This window comes from Mesocricetus auratus, unplaced genomic scaffold, assembly GCF_017639785.1.
Source record: "Mesocricetus auratus isolate SY011 unplaced genomic scaffold, BCM_Maur_2.0 Super-Scaffold_15014, whole genome shotgun sequence".
NCBI lineage: Eukaryota > Metazoa > Chordata > Mammalia > Rodentia > Cricetidae > Mesocricetus > Mesocricetus auratus.
In genome coordinates, this window is record NW_024429186.1 from 61,633,217 (window position 1) to 61,655,948 (window position 22,732).

At 45.5% G+C, this 22,732-nt stretch overlaps 1 long non-coding RNA gene across 1 annotated transcript in view; it reads left to right on the forward strand.

Moving 5' to 3' along the window:
- Window positions 1-12,204, forward strand: part of LOC121139380 — a 36,530-nt gene extending 24,326 nt beyond the window's left edge. Inside the window, exon 2 of the long non-coding RNA XR_005876339.1 lies at window positions 11,367-12,204. This is a non-coding gene — a long non-coding RNA (uncharacterized LOC121139380). The remainder of the gene's footprint in view (window positions 1-11,366) is intronic.
- The last annotated feature ends 10,528 nt before the right edge of the window (window positions 12,205-22,732 follow it).

Consider the following 22,732-nt stretch of genomic DNA (forward strand, 5'->3'; position numbering starts at 1 on the left):
ATAGTTTTAATTTTAAGTGATGTGGTCAGAACTTTTCTGAATTTCCCTTATCAAAGGGGCCAGCCTCTGCCTTTTTTCATTCATTTACTTAAAGAATACATTTTTTTTCTGAATTTTGGGGGGAGTTGCTCTTTTATTAGACATCAGTCAGACACATACAGGTTTTTGTTGTTTATGTCTGTTTAATAAAAAATAAATCTCACTATAATTAGGTTTGCTTTCTTTAGTTACGTTCTACTTTTCAGAATATCCTTAAATTAACTTAATTGGACTCTTGTGTTCCTTAAGTCTTCTAGACAAGCCATTTCTACCTAGATTAATCTAGTCTATTATGCTCAAGTTTCCCAAAGTGATGATAATCACAGGGGTGCTCGTTAGACATACAGACTTCCGCCCTCCCCAGACCATCCACATCAGAGGCTTCTCAGGACTAGAAATGCATAATTTTAACACAGATGCACATTTGAGAAAATGATTTTTGTATTAGTTTGAGGAGTTTAACTCTCAGCTGGCAGCTTCCCCCAAATCCTCTTACGTGTGGATTATCCCCAGGCTCTGAGGGCAATGCCAATAAAACTTTTGGCCTGTGGCAGAAACACTGGAGAAGGTACCACCTCTCTCAACTCTGTCAGTTCATTCTCAGCTTGCTGGAGCCTTGAAAGGGAGAGAGCTCGTCAGAATGTGTAGGTATGTGCCTGTCAGATCAGTCACAGTACTTTAGACAGCGGTGGGTACAAACGAAGCAATCTTGGTTAGCCCGCAAGTCTACCTTTGCGGAGGGAGGCAACCGAGGCAGACATTCCTCTGGAATGTGATCTGATGGCCAGAACACCTGATGAGTCAGGAAATGACATCTCAGTCAGACCCACTCATTATCCCATTTCCTTTCTTCTCTCTCTCTCTCTCAAATTAACATTTTAAATTGAAAATAGATTTTTAAAATTCAATGTAGTCTGATTACAGGTTTCCCTCTTCCAACTCCTCGCAGATCTTTCCCACTTCCCCACGAACTCTCTCTTCTTCTCACTCCCCCATTAGGGTACAGTCATCTAAAAAATAATAATGGTATTAAAATAAAATTAGGGCTGGGTGGTGGGTATTGGTGGCACATGCCTTTAATCCCAGAACTCAGGAGGCAGAGGCAGATGGGTCTCTGTGAGTTCGAGACCAGCCTGGTCTACAAAGGCGAGTTCCAGGACAGCCTCCAAAGCCACAGAGAAACTCTGTCTTGAACCGCCCCCCCATAAATAAATAAATAAAAATTAGATAAAATGAAAACAAACATAGCAGACTGCATAAAACAGACAAACAGAAGAGAAAGAGTGTCTGGGCCACACATTGAGGCCATCTGTCTGGACTGCCAGCTAACCCAGGTTTGTACCTGGGAAGGGGCATGCAAATTAAGGAAAGAAGCAGACAAGAGACAAGAGACAGAGTTTACTGTTCAGTCTTTTTATACACCCGTCAAAGGAAGGGGAGAAGGCAAAAGACTTCCTTTCCAATGATACCAGGAACAGAGCAATTGCCCCTTCAATACCCGAAACATCAAGTAACCATATCCTGAGCTAAGTACTCTGTTGTTTAGACCTTAGGCCATGCATCCTGTTGCATCCACATCTTAGAGCAGACATCTTTGTTGTTTCACCTTAGAGGAGCAAGGGCAGGTAAACACTCTGACCTTAAGTCAAAATGGAATGGAGTCGATTCTGTGGGTCCCACACAAGAGCCAAAGAAAAAGCTCAATACACACACACACACACACACACACACACACACACACACACACACACACACACAGAGAGAGAGAGAGAGAGAGAGAGAGTTGCACACACAATCCCATAAAAACACAAAACTACAAACAAAACTATAACATATATGAAAAGGACTTGTAAGGAAAGAAAAATCTAAGACAAGGAACCTCCAGAAATTCCATTGAGTCTGTTTTGTCTTGGCAATCTAAGGCTGGGCCTGGGGCCTGCCCTCAAGAGTGATTAGTGTACCCAGTGAAACACAATCGGAGAAAACTATTCTTTTGCTTGTGAGCAGTTAACCATTGGAGATAGATACGGGCTGATGTTCACTTCCTCTCTCAGCTCTCGGACCCGTCAGGCCCAGATCTCCGCGACCCTGTGCATGCTGGTTCAACGATCTTTGTGAGTTCATGTATGTATCGGGCCTGCTGTGTTTAGAAGGACTGATTTCCTAGGTGTCCTCCATCCCCTCTGGCTCTTCCGGTCTCCCCACGTCTCCTCTACAGGATTCTCAGACCCCCCCAGGGGAAGGAATTGCCAGAGACATCCCACTGAGGACCGAGTGTCTCCCCACCTCTCCTCTACAGGATTCTCAGACCCCCGAGGGGAAGGAATTGCCAGAGACATCCGACTGAGGACTAAGTGTTCCGAGGTCTCTCAGTCTCTGTGCTCTGTCCAGCTGTGGGTCTTCATATTTACTCCCATTTATTGCAGCAGGATGCCTCCTCAATGACGGTGAGCATGACTAATCTATGAGTAGAGCAAAATGCCATTAGGAGTCATCTTATTGCTGTGTTCTTTTAGCCGAACAGTAGTATTTGGTTTTCTTTCTTTCTTTTTAAATTTAACTTAGAAGCAAGCTTGCTTCACGTGTCAATCCCAGTTCCCTCTCACTCCCCTCCTCCCCCATTCCCAACAACCCCCCAACCCCCCACCCTCTTCCCCTCCACTCCCCAGGGAGGATGAGGCCCTCCATGGGGGATCTCCAGAGTCTGTCATATCATCTGGGGCAGCGCCTAGGCCCTCCCCCATGTGTCCAGGCTGAGAGAGCATCCCTCCATGTGTCCAGGGCCCCCAAAGTCCCATAATAGGGATAAATGCTGATCTACTACACGAGGCCCCGTAGATTGCGGAGGCCTCAGTATTTGGTTTTCTCCTAGGTCACCGGTCTATCTGGTCTCAGGTTCTTGGCCACCTGAGCAGTGTCGGGGATGAGTTCCATCTCATGGAGTTGGCCTTAAATCCGATCAGATATTGGTTGGTTTCTCCTACAGGCTTTGTGCCACTATTACACTAGCGAATCTTGCAGGCTGGTTACGTCATCCTGGTTCCCTTTCATTACAGCATAAGGCTGTCAGTTTGAGCCTTCCCTATAGAAATGCTGTTACAGACCCTGACATCAGAGGAGTGTGAAGGCCTGTGCTGACAGCTGGTGTCCTCTTGTGGCTGGGGCCAGTCCCATGTGTGCCAGCCTGCAATTCCAGAACCTTCCAAACTCATTAGCAAGGTCTTGGGAAACGCTGCTCTACAGTCTCTGGTCTTGGGAAGCGCTTGGAAATCCTGGGAGTTGGTGGTCTCAGAGTGAGGATGGCAGGGCTGCCCCTCCCCCTCCTCTTCTCACCTGTGACTTCAAGACCTCTGGTTTGAATGATAAATGTCTCCCCTAGTTTTGGGCGTTTGAATACTTGGTTTCCGGTTGGTGACATGTTTGGCTGGTTTGGGAGGGAGGCATAGCCTTGCTGGAGGAAGCGTATTGCTGGGATCTTTGAGATATAAGGCTTTGCGCTTTCCCAGTTCATTCTCTCTCACCTTTCATGTTTGTGGTTCAAGATGTGAGTGCTTTCTGGCAGTTTTCTGTGTCAGCTACCATGCCTGCCTGCTCCTCCCACCCTCCCCCATGATAGGGATGGACTGTTGTCCCTCCGGTACCTAAACCCAGATAAACCCTTCCCCCTGCAAGTTGTCTTGGGTATGGCATTTTATTACAGCAGCAGCAAGGTAACACAGTCCTCTTGGAGCTGGCTTTTGCTGCATTCAAGGAAGCGCACTCGAGCCCCTTTGTGTTTGGTCATCACTCCACAGGCTGTGTGGGAGCGCGGAGTGCTGGAGTCTAACCCTGAAGGTCTGCGGATGACTGGATCTCATGTGCAGTATGCCTCTCTGTGTTCTGCAGTGTGATGCTGGTCCCTTTCTTAATCTCACTTGCCAGCTTTTGGAGGCTGTCCTTGGTTTTTGGCTCTGGGACTGATGCAGAAAACAATGACTCTGTAGTTTCTTAGTGTCCTCCGTGTAATCTGAGGGTTTTTCCACTTGATCCATGTCTCCCCAACTTCAAAGTGGACCTCATCTGTGAAATCTGCTCTCAGCCTTATCACATTGTCGATAGCTGCTCGGGTGTGGACTGTGCTAGCTGGTTGGTCCTTAATCCTGGCTCTCATGTGCCCAGAGACAATTGCATCACAGGTGAGCATGTCCCCAGTCAGATAGACACTGCTACCAGTAATGGTTGGAGCAGGGAGCTCAAAGTTCAGGCAGAGGTGGGCGGCAGCAGTTGGCTAGGAGGGTGGTACAAATACCACCTCCATACTGCCCCCTTGATCCAGAAATTCTATTTATCGAATTAAAGGTGTACTCAAATAACCGTACAAAGGTGGATGTGCAAGGTCATTTATTGTAGTGGTATTAGTTTTGTGAAAGACGGGCTGCAATCAGTAATGCTAAGTACCTCTTAATATAGCCCTGATGATGGCTTAATTAAAGCCCCCTGATCTTATGAGAACTGCATAAGAGAAATTTTTGCTAAATGAGGAATCATAAAATATGATATACTTGAGGCAGAATATTTGACCTAAACTGTCTAAATGTAGAGATTCATCACTCTTTCCATGTTGAGACACACCCTTCTCTCAGTATGGGTTTGCATTTGGTATTGAACCCACAGCAGGGAGCACAAGCCACCAAAGCAGAGCTTTGCCTCTTCAGAGGCGATCTGACCTTTTATACTCACATGTTAGTTAGGTGAGGTAGCCCCATCAGCAGGAACCATTCACTGGAGGAGTGGAATGTCGCACCTGCTGAGCAGCCTGCATCCCAGAATGTAGCGAGGTGGTCGGGATAGATGACACAGAGACCGGTCGGTTGCTTTAAGAAAACTTTATGCTCCCCAAGTCGGCTTAGGAGAGCTCCCCAAGAAAAAAAACGCTTCCCTTTTTAAGGACTTCTGCCATCCATACACACACAATTCTCCAACCGAGCTCTCACACACCTCTCACAGCTCTCACAGACTTCTCACCCTCTTGGCTGGTCTTTAAAATCTCTGGCACCGGGAGAAACAGCAGGGAGCAGGAAGAAGCATCTAGCCGTAGGGGGTGTCAAAGTCATGGTGTTTCAGTGGGGGGGGCCCTTATCTGAGCCCTATCAAGAGCTTTATGGCACTGAATTGTTTTCAGTAAACATTATCTCACAGCTGCCTGCTCCCAGGTTGAAGGGGAAGTGGGTCTCTGTTCAAGGTCTGGTGTCCCCACAGTGGAACAGATAGGAGACCTTGGTACCACCTGGGGGACTCTCCAGTAAAGGTTGTCAGTGTTGTGGGATGTATGATCACACTGAGATTGCATTATTTAAATAAAGTCAACCATGGGTCAAGAGGTAGGTGGAGCCAGCAACCAGTTGACCCGGCAGCAACCACAGAGAGTGAGGTAAAGTTAGGGGGTCACAGGGAGATGTACAGGAAGTAGAGGGGAGGGGCATCTGGTTTTGTTTCAGAGGGGAAAGGTCAGCTGGGTGCTTTCCCTGCCTCTCTGAGCTAGCAGGTTTTCACCCCAGCATCTGGCTCCTGAGTCTTTATTGGTGAAATGGGATGATAGAGACTTAGTTAAAAATAAATAAATAAACAAAGGCTCCCAAAGTGAAGGCAGCTGAGGCAATAGCAGAGGGAGCAGTGGAGGGATGTGAGGCGCCTCCTCACCCCCTGGCCTGCATTCTTGGACGTGACTGCTGCTGGAGGTGCAGCCATCGGCTGAGGCAGTGATAGGACCAGGCTCCGCTCATGTGCCGCAGATAAAACGACATATCGGAGCTTTGGGTTCTGTTTCGTTTTGTTTTCCTGAGGGAAAGTCTCACTATGTAGCCCAAGCTGGCATCGAACCTGCAACCCTTTGCCTCTGCCTCCCTGCGCTGGCTGTTTAAAAGGCACTCTACATGCACTCTGCAGAGGGTAGAAAGATTGCTGCATAATGGGCCGATGGGAGATGGGGCTAGCCTTTAGAGTTATTGGTTGCAACATGGTCCTCTGACAGCTGTGAGGGTTCCCTCCTTATAAGCCGTATAAGCTCAGGGAGCTTCCATGCCCTCTGCACTGGGAGAGTGTGGCGAGAAGGTACCACCTAAGAGTCCCTCATGACACACTAGTGAGTTGATGACGGATGTCTCGGCCATCAGAACTGATGTTTTTCTGTCGGCTTAGTGGCTGCACATGGATCTACTAATATTTTAATTATCATTTATGGCCCCAGGGCCCTGCAGTCAGTGTCCCACTGGCCACTCAGGCCTTCCAGAAAGCCAGGGCTGTGACATGTAGGTTTAAAATTAAGTCTCTATCATCTTATTTGCAAGTAAGACTCAAGATTCAAAGGCTGGGGTGAAAACCTGTTAGCTCAGAGAGGTTGAGTAGCAACTAGCTGACCTTACATCTCTTTCTTGTTCCTAGAACCAAAAGGAAGCTCAAACTCTAGTCCTGCCCTTTCCTTTCTGTGTGTCTTCTCTATCCAGATTGCTGGCTTCTCTAGGGCTAATTCTGGTCTGCTAGTCCCTGGCTCTACTGCCACCCCTCCTCCCCCATTCAAGGCAAACTTTATTTAACTGTTATTTATTTAACAGTCCTGGAGTGCCACAGTGTGATCAAAATATCCCACAACACAGAACTGTTAATCAGGGGGTTCTGTTGTTTATGAAGTATTGAGTGTCAGGTATTTTATCTAAGCATTCCTGCATGAAGTAATTCAAGTAGGCTCCATTTCACCAGCCAGCATTGCTAGGAAATTCAACGATAATATAAAATGGTAATATAAAAACAGAGAATGGGGTGAATATCTGGTGGCCAGGTACACAAGGAGTCTCCATACCCCTGCCCTTAGCTACGTTTATGTGTTCTTCTCTTATCCCCTGAGAGTACTCGGTGTGGCCTGCGATTCACTGGTTTATTATTCTCTCATGACTAAAATGTAAGTGCTATGAGCATAGGAGCCTTACTGCTTATGCTCATTGCTGAAACCGACGAGCCTAATGCTATGTGACTATGACCCCAATAAATGCTGACTACACTTCAGATGGTCTTCTAAAGGTACAGAGACACACAAAGAAGAAGGAAAAATAATCACGAAAGGGATTTTCAAATTATGCTCCCTGGACTGCAACCAGCAGCAGAAACTCGGGACTAGTTACAGATGCAAATTCCCAGGCCTTGCTCCAGGCCTCGTGAATCAGAAAGCCTTGAGCTGGGTCCCAACAGGTTTTAAACAGCCTGGCCGTGTAGCTTTGATACACAGCAGTTTATCATTACCACTGTAGACCGGACAGGGTTTATGCTGAGCATGCAGTGGGAAAGAAAACTTGGGGGTTGGAGAGATAGAGATGTGGTTAAGAGTGCCTACTACTTTTGAAGAGGATCTGTGCTCAGTTCCTAACGCTCCATGTCAGGCTGCTCACATCTGCCTGTAACCCCAGCTACAGGGGATCTGATACCTCTGGCCGCCTTAGCCGCCGGAATCACATGTACATACACACATACATAATTAATAAATCTTTAAAAATCCAAACAACTTGGGACCACAGTACTGTGACAGGGCAATGTTGAAATTTAGGGCTCAGAGGCAGTTCAACGGTAGAGTACTTGCTTAGGATGCGGGAGGATGGGTTCTTTCCCGGAACTCATGCACAAGATTAATGTAACAATTGCTCTATGCACTGTGGGTTTATTTTCACATCTCTGGAACACAGGGGAAAGAAGAAAATGGAATCTGTCCTCGGTTATCAAAAGAGTGGCTAGCTCTTTGAATTCTAGTGTTTAGGAAACTGGAGTAGGTGGACTTAATGGTATTTTCGTTGTTTAGGGGGGAAGAGGCCACCCTATAGATATGGCCATGCCTAATTACTCCATCTTCATACTCATTTACAATTGTATGATTCCTAAGCATTAGCTTAATTTTTAAGGTAGTTTTTTCATTTACATAAAAATTGCCCAGATGGTATGGAAATTTCCCTGTCCCCTACATGCAATTTCTATTATTAAATCTTAATATGGTACATTTTTCGTAACTCATACACTAGTATTGAGGCATAATTGCTAAAGTCTCAGCTGTACTCAGGTGCCCTTGATTTCTACCAAATATTCTTTTTCTGTCCTGGGGTCCTTTAAGGATTCTGCATTTTGTTAAATCGTCATGTCTGCTTTGGACTTCTTTGACTACAGCAGTGTCTAAAACAGGCTTTGGAGCAGTTTAAGCAATGTGGGATGAATGGTTTGCAGACGGACCCTCCACTTGACCTTGCCTGGTGTTTTCCTTCTGATTAAACTGGGATCGTGGTTTGAGAAGTCAGACCACAGAGGCAAGATGCTATCCTTATCACATGGCATCTCAGACACTCATGATTACATGATGTGTCACTATTCATCTTGACCTTGACCCGGTCAGCCCTAAACCAGGATGGAAGATGGATTTGTGGGAATGTTACAAGGAAGAATCTTAAGAACTTGGCTTTGCTGGGTGGTGGCGCACACTTTTAATCCCAGCACTCAGGAGGCAGAGGCGGGAGGATCTCTGTGAGTTTGAGGCCAGCCTGGTCTACAGAGCTAGTTCCACTAGTCCAGTTAGGACTACTCACAAAAATCCTGTCTCAAATAAATATAAATAAATAAATAAAAATCAAAACAACTTTGCATTAGTTGGTTTGCAGAATGGTTTGGGGGAAGGACAAAAACAAAAACAAAACAAACAAAACACAGAGAAAGAACCCAAACCTTTGTTTGCCAAGATTTCAAACATGGGTAGTTACATGCATCCTTCGCTAGCAAGTGCCAACATGGCTGGGGTGCCAATGATCTACTGGGTGTGGAGACAGTGTTCTCTTCAGAGCTTGGGAAGCCTGTGGAGGGAGAGTGTCTGGCTGAGGCTCTTCTGCTGCCTGGAACACAGAGCCTGAGAGGTGTGATCGGCACACAGTCCCTTGCTGGCTGTACCTGCCGCTCAGACCACCTGGCAGAGTGGCTTCTGCATGTACCTGGCAATGACAAGGTCTCTCCGAGAATGTAGATGTAATGGCAGGAGCTGGGGGCATTTCAGCAATCCCCCAGCTATTTAATCATTTGGAAAGTCAGTGCAGTGGCTGCCTCAGGTCAGTCCAGGGAGCTGTGGCTGAAATCTCCTCAGAGGAAGTGGACCACACATCCATCCCATAGACATGTGTGGCTGTAGGAAGAGCTGAAGGACAGCAAAGAGCATGCTAACAGCGCCTCGCCGTGTGTCGGAGGCCAAGGCTCTATTGGTTTCCTGGGGGAGGGAGTGTGGTTTTCTTCTAAACAACAGAAATTTGCTGTCTTGGAGCAGGTATGGAAGGGCACATTGTAATTCTAGCACAGAACCCTGCCTCAGAAAAACAAAAAGACACTGGCTGCCTCATGTACTGGAGAAGTTTGCAATTGTAGTCCTGGGCTTATTCTTCTTGAATATTGGAGGGGCAGGTTCTGTCCAGCTTGGTGGTTTGCAACAGATCTTGGTGCTGCATAGGTTGCCACTTCCAGTGTTTGTCTCTGAAATCACGTGATATTCTGCTTATATGTCTGTATTCAAATTTCCCCATTCTTATAAGGCTACTAATCATGTCACACTTAGGGCTTGTTCTTTCTATTCTAGTCGGGCTTCACCTTAAGTTGGTTACCCCTGTAACGGCTCTAACTCTAGTTTTTTTTCATAGGTTCTGGGTGGACATGGATTTTTGAACAAATACTCCTCCACGCTAAAAAGGGAAGATATTTCTTTTTTTATGCATATGTGTTATCTGTTTCTTTTTGTAACCCACACATTACTTCTACACTAGCAAAAGAGCAAACAAAAGTTGCAACCCCCTCCCAACCGATAATCTTTATTCGAGTTTGAACAATGCAACAAATTACATTTAGCCAACAGTCAGTACTGCAAAGGTTACTGGTGCCAACTACAGTGCCTTGGGCTAGGAATCTCCCTGCAAACCATGCCAAAATCACATTGGAAATACCGGAAGGAGTGTTAGCTGTCGAGCCTGGGGAAGGGTTTCAGCATTTCTTCCCAGGACAGAGTAGAGGGAGGTGTGCCCTGTCTGCTCCAGGGTGAGCTGCTGGCTTCCTGTGTATGGGACTTCCCCTGGGATGGCTTAGATGCTGCAGCAGTACCCTGTCCTGAACAAACATGCTGGGAGCCCGGCAGCTTGGAAAGTGTGAAGGAGATAGCTGCAGCCATGTTCCCCTATAGCTGGATAAACACTCCCCGCGAAGCCGACTGTTTTCTCAGACTCTGTCAGGTACTGGAGGCCCATAGGGTGATTACTTTCATGGCGGCCACACCCCACCCTGGCTTTGATTAGTCACAGCACGTGCTTAGCTCTGCCTCCTTCTGTTCCCCTGATACTCGGCACGTCTCACCATCCAGCGGTGCGTGCTTACCCCTCCCTGGAGCAGTTTGGGTGGAACAAGACGCCTGCACCACGTTCCTTTGGAGCAGCTGGGAGACAGGTTTAAATCTTGGATTTTCAGCACAACCGAGTTAAAAGTCCCTTAGGTGGGTTTTGCTTACGGGTGCCCAAGACAGGAGAGAAGGAAGCCTCGGTGTGCTAAACTTATTAAAAATGCCCTCAGCTTCTTTCAGAAGGCCCTCCTGCCACAGTGGGGTTTGAGGCAACTGTGTGGCGACTAAGATTTTCAGGGGACATTTTGGCCATTAAGAAACAAAAACACAAATGGCAAAGGATGTGATAGTAAGAGGGGGGTGTCTGGGGGTGAAGGGGTCCTAAAGGGAAGGAAGAGGGGGGGGCAAGAGAGGGCAGTGGGGGAAAGGCCTTGCTTCGTATTCTGAAAGTAGATTTAAACAGACACACATGCACACACCACATGGTGCGGAAGCAAAAAGGGCACTGTTTGTAGGGAGAGAAGATCCCAGCATGGGGGGAGAAGGGCAGTTATGGAGGCAAACATGAGCAAGTTCAAAGATGTATGTCTATGAAAATGTGAAACCCAACATGAAGGAAGAGATAAGCCCACACCTGGATCTTTGGGGGGGAGGCGGTGTTGATACTTCTTAAACTGTTTCTAGACCTAAAACTCTTGAAGAGTGTCGGTATCAAGTAGTCTTTCCTGCAACTGAGGGCCAGCTTCCATCCTTCCCCACACAGCTGTGTAGCTCTTCAGCAGAGCAAAGACCAACCCAAGGAGAAGTGAAAGTCTCCCCCAGACAGGCTTGGTCCAAAGACACAGGTCCCTGGTCTACAGGCAGGCCCCGGTTCCCAGGACTTCCTGTGGCTACTTTCGGATGCTTTGCTTCATCATCCCGTTCTGTCCCCTCGACACCACTTTTATTCCCACTTCAGAGACGGGAGCAGAAACTCATTACACAACATGCCCTGCCTCTTGGTCATCGGCACCCTGAGTCTAGCCGTGAGTGACTTCGGAGCTGGGATTTTGTTCCGTCGACTGACTCTCAGAGGAGACAACACCCAGAGAAGTGTTTTCAGCCTCTGCTGGGAATCACGGGCATACTGGCTTTTCATCTCCCTCATCACCGCGTTATCAGCGAGACGATTCAGTGCTGTGTGTGCCTGCAGAGCAAGTGCTGTCTCCTAGCTCAGTGGCTCTATGGCCACATGGTATTTTCCCAGCAGGTACCAAGAAGAATGCTGTATTCTAGAGATACCAAGGACTGAAATGTGCTGCAAAGCATAGCAGTCAATCAGCAGCGCCCCAATCAGCAGACGCTGTGGCCAGTCTCCACCCCAGGGTGGAGTGAGACGGGATGGGGCACCATTCTCTGTCTTCTGCTGCGACTAAAGGCCATGGGTGTGAAAGTCTGGTTTTGCCCAAGATGTGTGCATTTATTTGTCAAAGCACTGACCCTTGCAAGCATAATTGTTTTTAACTTGAATACACTGAAAAGTCCAAATGAAAAAAAACAAAAAAACAATGACCACCCATAGTCCTGCAACCCACAGTTAGCCAATGTTGACATACTTGCTTCTAGGATTGGCTTGTGCCTTAAAACAAAATAAGCTTCCTCATATTCAAGTATATCCTTTGAAGTAATCATTGCAGCAAGGAAAAAGCCGAATTGCTATGATATCATGACAAATGCAATCTTTCTTTCTCTATTCAGAAATGGCTATAAATTAAATGTGCAGTTCTTTCAGTATTAAAAATATTTGCATACCCAAATTATATTAGCTCGTACTGTGTATATCTTCTTTCCTTACATAGTATCACGTTACAAACGTCATTTTGCATCTTGCTGTTTTATTCAATGTATTTTTGAGACACAACTACTTTGATGCACATATATACAGATTACTTCTTATAAAAGCTGTAATGGTATGGTACTGTGCAAATGCCCCATTTACAGCTTGAATGTATATTTTTTTGCTATTATGAACAGTACTAAAACGGTCACACTTGTCCTCGGGATTTCCACCCTGAACAGCCCAGGAAAGCTGTACCCACATCTATGTGACTGAGCCTTCTGGAGTTGTGCGGCACTCAACAGCTTGTTCTCCTGTGTCCAAGGACTTTTGCTCTCATCTCCTGTATCCACATTTGTAGCAATATTTATTGAGTACCTACTAAACATAGGACATTGCTCTGGTGGTTTCCTTGTCTTACTATATTTACTTCTCTGAAAAGTCCTAAGAGGTAAGTCCTGATTTCACTGTTCTCCTATTTTGAAGGAGGAAAACGAAGAACAATGGTGGCCATCAGTTGGCTAAGGTCACACAGCCTGCAAGCGACAGAACCACCACAGAATCTAGACGGTCCAGCCACTGTCTGGGTGCTGAGCCATTCTTTTAAGCCTCCCTTATGTCTAACTCTACTTGGTTAGCAGCTCCCCTCAGCCATGAACCCTGAAGCAGGGTCCTTGGGGTAGTGCTTATTTTTCCACTCTGAGTCCAAACAGGGGCTTTCATTCTGGGGTCCATATTGCTCTGTTAATCATTTTTTTTCTGTGTCCCCTTCACTCCCTCCCCCACCCCCGTATATTCCTTTCCCTTCGAAAGCACCCCTCTGTCTTCCCACGAGTTTTGAAAAAGTAGCATTTTGGGGCTGGTGAAATGGTTCACCTGGTAGACTGATGATCTGAGTTCAATACCAGGGGTCCATAGAGGGAGACAGCAGTCCACAAGACAGCGGTGCCCTGTGAACACAAGAACACTCATACAGGTGTATATACAAATAAATAGATGTAGAAAAGAAAAAAAGGGACATTGGGCCAGGTGTGGTAGTGTATATCTTTGATTTCAGCGCTAGGGAGGCAACTGCAAATGTATCTCTGTGAATTTGAGGCCAGGCTGGTCTATATAATGAGTTCCAGAACAGCCAGGGCTATGTAGAGAGGTCCTGTCTAAAAAAACAAAACAAAACAAACAAAGCAAAACCAAAAAAAGGAAAGGAAAGGAAAAAAGAAAGAAAGAAAGGAGGAAAGAAAGAAAGGGGGAGTGATCTTTGCATATTACAAACATGAAAAAAAAAGCGTTATAATGTACCCTAACTTGAGGAAAATAACCTGGGGAAAGAGTAAAGGAGGTTGAAATTCTTTGTGCCCTCAGGAGGCCCAGGCTAGCAACTCTGCAGGTCCAGAACTTAACAGGAGGTCCTGCTGCGCTCACACTTTCAGCAGAGTACTTCTAATTCTGTCCTTCAGCTGTCAGGCACGTAGGCAATTTCCTTTTATAAAGTCAGTGGTTAGAACTAAACAGGTGCAGGTTTCAGGAAACACAAGCCAGCCCTACACCAAGAGATGTGGTTGATAAGGGGCTCCCCGCCCCTTTCAAAGCTTTCCCAGCTCAACTCCCAGTCCGTCCGGATCGTGACCCCTACAGAACCATTCTCCCTCTCCCCCTCTCCCCGTCTCTCTGTGTGAGCCCGCCAGCCAAGCCTGCGTGCTGCACAAAGGAAACACTGGGGACCAGGAGAAGGTCAAGATTGTGCTGAGGAAGGACCACCCTCGGGCCGATCTCAGCCGGCATCTTGGCGCTGGGGATGCCTCTGGTCGTGTGAAAGCCGCGGGCAGGCTAAGCGGGGCGTCCCCGTCCCAGGAGGCGGGCGGGCTGAACGATGAGGATGGCTCTGACTCACCCTCCTGCTACGTGAGCCTCGGGTGGCAGGCAGGGCCAGGCTGGGCCGGCCGGGCGGGACCCTGGACTGAGTCCTGCCTTGCGTCTGGCCACCTGCCCAAGGCACACCCGGAGGGACTTCACCCGGGCCGGGCCTGGCTGCAGCCCCGTGGCCCGCCCTGCTGGCCCTACGGGTGGCTTTACAGTGGGGGCTGATCTTTGGTCTCAGGTGATTGCTAGGCTGGAGCTGTCCGGGTTTCTGTACATTGCGCTAGCTTGCGGTGAGCCTCTCCTTGGCCTTCGGGAAGTTCACAGAAACCCCAGATCTGGCCCCGAGCTTCTTTCTTTCATAGCCTCTTATCTAAGTGAAGACACTGGAGAGTTACTGCAGGTTTTGTTGCTTTTAAAATCTCTTGGTTTCTAAGCAATCTGAGGAGAGGCTCCCTTCATCCATTGGCAGTGAGGAGCTCAAGACTGACTGCTGTTGAATCGGTTGACAGCTAAGAGCTTTTTATACATAGGACTGAGATCTTGCCATTAGCATAACCTGTTTTGGTTCCATTTTCATGTTTCCCTGGAGAGTCAAGTGAGGAGAAAGGGGGAGCCAGGCATATTGGTGTATGCCTGGGTCAGGAGGATCAGAAGTTCAAGGTCATTCCCAGTTCAAGGCCAGTATGGGCTGGGACGGGAGTCTTTGTCTCAACGCCCACTCGACCAAAATTGAGTGGCAGTTCTGATTAACAGGTGTGAAATCACCCTGCTCTTTAGTTAAATCTCGGCTGCCCTTTCTGGTAAAGTTAAAGGGCACAGTAGTGCTTGCAAGGGGACTAGGTGGGCCTTTGGGTGTGGTGGGTGAAGCTGACTTTCAGTTCCAGGGTGCCTGTGATCCCTGGGCTGGTAATTCCAACAATAGCCCTTGCGGCCTGAGTGTCACACTGTGCGCACTGAACTTGCCTCGGGGCTGCAGTAAAGTAAAGCACTAGCTGCCAGTGGGGTTTCCTTAGAGATCGTGGCCATGGAAATGAGACCGGACACTCTTTTCCTTGTCTAGGATACCTGGATGGGGGAAATGCCACTCATCGCCTACTTCAGAAATGCCTGCCATTGCTCTCGTTTGCTCCTCTTGGGGCAAACCATGGAGAGTGCAGTTTGTAGGAAGCCAGTAGGAACAAAAAAGGAAATGATTTAGGCAGAGTTCTGGGCTACAGGCTCCTGATCATGTGCATGGAACTAAGCCATTTGTAGAGTACCTTTCAGTTTTGCTTATTGTGTATTCTGGTTTGTTTTAAGGTTTGGGGAAGGGGGATTTTTTTCCGAATGTTTCCTAGAGGATAAGATTAGTAATACTCTAATAAAAGAATAAAGTGAAATACCCAGAATGAGAAGCCTTTGCTTCATTAAATCCCTCACTAACACACAACATAATGCTACTATTTCTGGCATACTTCGTTCCGGGTATTTAATAAATTAATTTAACATAATGGAGAAAGCACTATGTAAGGTACCGAAAGCACCCACATTGATAAACCTTTTGCTGCAACTTTTAGTTGTTTTCAATAGTTCTGCTATTGTTGGACATTAGGTCGTTTCTCCTTTTTGGCTAAGTAATATTCTCTTAAGTGTTTTTACATGTAAATATTTGACCACTTGGTTAATGATTTGCTTAGCTGGAATTTTCAGATCAAACAACGTAAATGATTTTGTGACAAGATCACATTGCTAGGCACAGTCTCTGTCCCAGGGATACCTTCTCCTTCTGGTTTCCAGCACTCCGCACCTGCTTTTTATTGAATGTTGCTGAGTGGGTAAAGGATGGAAGGATTTTTTTTACCCTTTAGGCAGAAATTACTCAGGAAATGTTAAAACTAAAGATGGTATTTAATTATAGCTAGTTCTAACCACCTGAAATTGATGAAGGACCATGAATTACAAGGATCCCCATGTGACCTGTTTGAAGACATTTTATTGGCCAATGGTCATAGGATTTATTAAAAAATAACTGTCTAGAATGCTGGTTTACAATGCTTAATTAGAATAATCAACAGATCCCAGCCCACCTTGTAGAATTTGAAAAAAATTTTTAAAAACCCTAAACTCTGGACTTTAAACCTTTAACATTCAAACTTTATGATTCTATAACTTGCCTAAATATATAAAGGCTAATAAGGAGTTTTCTATTACTCTGTGAAATCAACAGATTCCTGTAGGAGTCTAATGATTAGTGTTAATCCCAAAGATTTGAGAAGAAATACCACCCACCCAAGTCATCATGGCCAAATTAATTAAAGTAAACTTTTTTATTTATGTGTACAGGCTGCTTCCCCCATGGGCAAGACAAGGGTTTTTATAGCTCAGGGGCAGGGGATTTACAAATGGATTTGGCAGGCAAATAGGCAGGTTATAGAAGCAGACCATGACAAGGTAGTCATAACAACGGGCGATTATAATAGCCATTTGAAACAAAGGCATGGTTGCCATTTCCTAGAACAGGCAGTTAGTTAAGGTATTAAGGTTATAGGTGGGGCATAGCCCAGTCTTGAGGAACAGACTTAATCATAAACAGGAATGAACCTAGTTTGCCTTTACTAAGAGATGGCTTTCAAGCCTAAGATGGAGGCAGGCAGGTTTATCAAGGGCACAAAAGGATAATTCCCAGAAGCTGTGGCTTTTATTTATGCTTTAAAAAAAGTCCACAGTGGTCGAAGAGTGTGAATGCACTTTGCATTGCAACTCTATCCTGGCCCTTTAGAATTTGTGAGCAGGAAATAAGTATGAAATTCCATGTAATGCTTTTACATGGACAATACTGATTTATAGTCCCCCCCCATCAACTTTTGATCTGTGCAATCAACCTGTAAACTTGTATTTTGCATATTTATTTTTCACATTTTTTTGGTTATTGCATTTGTATGTACATGTAACAATCTACAGTTCTATGTCAGGGTCTTGCTGTGTATGTAGCCTAGGCTAGTCTTGAACTAATAATTATACTGCTTCAGCCTCCCAAGTGCTAGTATCACAGGGCTGTGCCATCGCAACTGGGTTATGGGCAGTTTTAAGGGTTGCTACCTGTTTGTTTATAAAAACTGCTTCTTAGCCGGGCATTGGTGGTGCACGCCTTTAATCCCAGCACTTGGGAGGCAGAGGCAGGCGGATCTCTGTGAGTTCGAGGCCAGCCTGGTCTACAGAGCGAATTCCAGGACAGCCTCCAAAGCCACAGAGAAACCCTGTCTCGAAAAACCAAAAAAAAAAAAAAAAACAAAAAAAAACTGCTTCTTATGTATGGCGACTTGCTGACTCATGTCCCGTTACCAGGTCACCATAATTTTCAGTTTTTCTAGTGTTCTGAAACAATGGGGTATACAAGCCAGAAGTAGTTCAAACAGGGCAAAGACAAAATAGGCAATGACAATTAGCCAAAGAATAGCTTGAAATGCCTGTCTGCCAAGAGTCGAGGTCAGGCCCTGCCTCACTCTAGCTTATGCCGTTTTATGTAAAACTGTGTTTTCAGGCTGTGCCTCGGCTGGGGAGACCGGTTTACAAATAGCACTGAGCTTCCTTTGGAGTGCAAACACCAAGCCAGATGACTCTGAATGGTGTGCACATAAAGCACCACCATTCTTCCAGCACCCACAAAGCACAGACTAATAACTAACTTCTCCTTAAAGTGAAGAAGGTGGGACCTTATGAGTGCATCAAAGCACATTGGGATTCTAGGAGCACAGGGCTGCAATACCGGGACGACTAGACTTTTATGCATCTTGTCTATGGTTTGCTACTGGAGATGCTTCTCTGAACGGGTAGAGTGCTGAAACCATGAGGAGGCGATGCAATGTCCTCTCTTGCACGCGGGGCTGGCTCTTGGTGCTACTTTGCTCCACTGATGCCTTTTGCCGTCTGATTGATTGAGGTGATGTGAAATTGAAAATAAGAGGTGACCGACTGCTACATGGCAGATGTCCTTCTGTCAGAGCAGTGTGCGGCATCTCAAAAGAGTGGAGACTATGTACCCAGGCGCAGGGGCTTGGGAGGGCAGAGAAGAGAAGTTTAATAGTGGGAGACTCTGCACGCAGAGCTGTCCTGCTGTGTCTCTAAGTTGTAAACAGCACGTGTGTTGATCTTCTTATCAGGGGTTTCCTGTGTCTTAACGTCTTGGAGACGTTGTCAGCTGTTAACTTTCCGGTCAGCTTACCTGACTTTACTAGCCCTGGCCTCCCTCCTCTTTTGGAGCGATGAGAAGGGGAAGCGGCAGTCTGAAGGGGAAGAAAAGCAAACCACACAAAGACCAGGCCCAAGAACTTACCAAACACACCGGTCCAAGGAAGGGGACATCTACCAAATGGATGTGGCAGCACATGCCTCTAACTCCAGCACTCAGGAGACAGAGGCAGGCAGATGTGAGCTTGAAGATAACCTGGTCCACAGGATAGATAGCCAGGGCTACATAGAGAGATGCTGCCTCCAAAGGGAGGAAGAGCAAGAAGGAGGATGACATCTACCTCTGAGATGGAGTGGCCCCACCACCTGTCATGTGACCTCCTGGGTGCGTGCTAAGTGACTGACAGGCAAGCGCTGGTTTATCTCGGTTCTTTCTCCACTTGTGTTTCCATGCTTTCTTCTGCCTCTGTCTAGACTGGGTTCTGCACCCTACTTCTGCAACCTCCATGGTACCCTCCCCCGCTAGCTTCCAAAATTCAACCCCGAGGCTGGGTTCAAACCTGTGGCTCAGCAGCAGCAGCACCCACAGAAGACGTCCTCTCTTTCCGGCTGGTTTTCAACAAGGCTCATTGTTTAACTCCTGCCAATTCTCTTTGCATCTCTTTTAAGCGTTCTGCCCGCCTCCAGGACTCGAGGAGGGCCTCTCTGAACTTGAACTCTGCCACAGCCTCACATGCCTACATAGATATATTGACTGTGTGCTGTGTAATGTGCAATCTGAGAGTTAATATTTGTAATTAAGATTATAATAAAATAACTTGTGTTTGCCAGTAGCGAACTTTCAAGGGAAACTGGGACTACTTGACAAGACGCTGCCAATAAAACTCACACAGCTTGTGAATCTGTTGTTAGTTAATAAATTCAGATGTGGGAAGACATAAACATGGCCATCTATGTTTCTGGCATGACACGTTCATGATATAAAGACAACCAAATAAATATTATACTACAGAAACTGTGGGCACAGGTCAGTAATAGAATACAAGGGTCCAGGCTGAGTCCTCAGCCCAGAAAAGTCCATTATATTTGAGCCTGGGTGTTGGAGTATACGCCATAAAAGGTGTTTCCTGACTGATTTCAGGCAGAGTGGGGGCCATTTTAATTCCCCCCAGAAAAGTCAGAGACTCGTAGCTTCTTTTTGTTTATTTTTCTAACTCTGTCAGTTCAGTTTTGTGCCCATTCTTGTTCCACCTGATTCTCTCTCTCTCTCTCTCTCTCCCTCTCTCTCTCTCTCTGTCTCTGTCTGTCTCTCTCTCTGTCTCTCTCTCTCTGTCTGTCTCTGTCTCTGTCTCTCTCTGTCTCTCTGTCTCTGTCTCTCTCTCTCTCTCTCTTTTGAGTCAGGGTTTCTCTGTGTAGCGTTAGAGCCTGTCCAGGTGCTCGCTCTGTAGACCAGGCAGGCCATGAACTCACATAGGTCTGCCTGCCTCTGCCTCCCGAGTGCTGGGGTTAAAGGGTTAAAGGGCAGCGCCCAGCCAGGTTAGTGATTTTCTAAACCCACAAGCCCCCCCCCCCACTCCCCCGCAGCAGTTATGGCGCTTCCTGTGAGTCCAGTGCTGTGATCTCACAGTCAGCAGAAGCCCACCTTTGCCAGAGTCCTTGGCGCTTGTCGTGCTGCTGTGACAACACACACTGACAAACAGGACTTAAGGGACAAGGTTTCTTTCTTTCCTTTTTTGAAACACTTTTTTATTATATATTTAAATTAGAAACAAGCTTGTGCCCATGTCAGTCCCAGCTCCCTTTCCCTCCACTCCATGCCCGCTCCCCCCCCACCCAATCCCCACTCCATTCCCCAGGGAGGGTAAGGCTCTCCAAGGGGGATCTCTAGAGTCGGGACAAAGGTGTCTTTAGGCTCAGAGGTGGAGGCTGTAGTCCCTCACGCTGGCAGGGACTTGAGGTGGCTGGTCACATTGCATCCATAATCAGGAGGCAGAGAGAGGTGAACCCTGGTGCTCAGCTTGCTGTCTGGTTTTCACACAGCCCAGGGGAAGGTGCTGCTCACAGTGTGGGATGCACCTAGTCACCTAATCTAGGAAATTCCTCACAGGAATGCCCAGAAGCCTGAGTGTTTCTAGGTGATTTCCTGGGAGGTTTTAGATCCTATCAAGTTGAAAAGACTTCTCTGTGAAGCTTTTGTTTGTTTGTTTTTTGAGACAGAGTTTCTCTGTGGAGCTTTGGAGCCTGTCCTGTCACTTGCTCTGTAGACCAGGCTGGCCTTGAACTCACAGAGATCCACTTGCTTCTGCCTCCTGAGTGCTGGGATTAAAGATGTGTGCCACCACTGCCCAGCTCTGTGAAACTTCTTAAAGACATAATACTTATCGTGGGATTGATTTTTGTTGTTGTTGTTGTTGCTTACAAGAAGCTTCGAGAAAGGAACTAGAATAAAACAGTTTCATTTTGGACGAGGCTTAATGTTGCCATGGCTAAAGAGGTGACCTCACGAAACATCTGACAAGTCTGGCTACTCCTGGAGCAGACAGTAATTATGTACTTTGAAGTCTGACTGGTAACACAGAATGTTATCTATGCTGTATCTGACACTAAAGCCTTAACATATCTCTAGGCATCTCAGCTTTGTATAAATAAAAGTCTAATTAACTTTGGACTTTAGGGGGCCCTCTGGAAATCCCAAAGCTACTTGCAAATAAAATTTTTTGGTAATGTATTAAAAACGCAAAAATACTGAGTCGGTGAAATAAAGGTTTGCAAAGGCAACTGAAGGTTATATCATTTTAAAGAAAACTTAACTTTTTCAAGATTGAGAAGTCTTACATTCCATAAGAAAAATTATTAAAAATAACACAAAGAGCAAAAAATTATCTTAAAATACAGAATCTTTGTTTTCCAGGCTATTTACCTAAAAATGAAGAAATGGTACAGTTTATGCTTTCTATTAAGAGAAAATCAATACTATAGATAACCTTATTTTAACACAGAGGGTTATATTTTGGTTTTACATTAGTGTGATTTTGATATAAAAGTTTAAGCTATAAAATTCCTTTTAATTTTAATCAACTTGACCAAGCATAAAATTGTTTTCCTAAGAGTCTCCTTCCATGAGCCTTTTCCAGATTTCTCAGGTCCTCCATGGTTTGCTTAAACCATCAATTGTGTCCTAGAACTTTCTCCTTGTCATTTTGAATTCAGTACAAAACTATTTCCTTATCATTTTCTTTTAAATAAAAACCATGCTCTCTTCCTTTACCAAAAGCAATCACTTATAGCTTTCCATACTCATGCATGTTCCATACTTACAACTTTCTTTATAAGCTATATCTCAGATAGACCTGTCCCCTCCCCATTTTCCTGGTATTGGAGACCAAATTCAGGGCATGAACGGTAAGTACTCTGCCACTGGGCAATACCCTCAGCTGTGCTGCTTTCCTTTTGATGTTTAGTTAGTGTATATTAATACTCAGCAATTATGAATCAGCCTATAGGCCAGTACCAATTTATAAAAGGAATACATTTTCACTGACATAGTACTTGAATGTGGAAACAGACTTCATATTATCTTTTTGATCACATAAAATAAAATGTTAGAACAAATAAATTTCATACTTACATTTAACAACCAACATTTTAGTACTTTAACTTATTTAGAAATGACACAGGACACAGACAGCTAACGAAAATGATCCAATTGGAAACTTGAGAGATGGCTGAGTGGTTAAGAGCACTTGCTGCTTTTATAGGGGACTAGGATTCCATTCCCAGCATCCACAAGGTGGCTCACGATCATTCATAACTTCAGTTCCAGGGGATCCATAGTCCTGTCCTGACCTCCAGGGGCACTACACAAATGTGATACACGGACATACACAGGGGGCAAAAATGCTCATTTGCATAAAACAAATAAAAATCTGAGAAAAGAAAATTACTTGGTTGGTATAACATGACTAAGATTTTTCCAAGCCAAATAAACTTTGAAAACTGATTTTATTTAGGGTGATTAATTTGTTTGTTTATTTTGGTTTTTCAAGACAGAGTTTCTCTAGGTAACAGCTCTGGCTGTTCTGGAACTCTCTTTGTAGACCAGGCTGGCCTCTGACTCACAGAGATCTGCTTGCCTCTGCCTCCCAAGTACTAGGATTAAAGGCGTGCACTACCACCACCTGGTTCTATTTATTTCTAAGTCAAATTGGTACTGTGTACATAATGCACACACTTGTATTAATATAAACATACATGTAGAAATACTATATACACATTTGCATATACATAAAAATTCAAAGAATTTATAGCTGTCATTTAGATCTATTTGCACGCATTTAGATAGTTTTGAACCCTTAGGTTAATGATATTTGTTTTATTGTTGTAAACAATTTTAGACAGGCAACCTTAATTATGACTTTTTTGGTGAAGCATGCTGTGTAAATTTCATTCTAAAGTAACAGAACTTATACATGCACAAAATG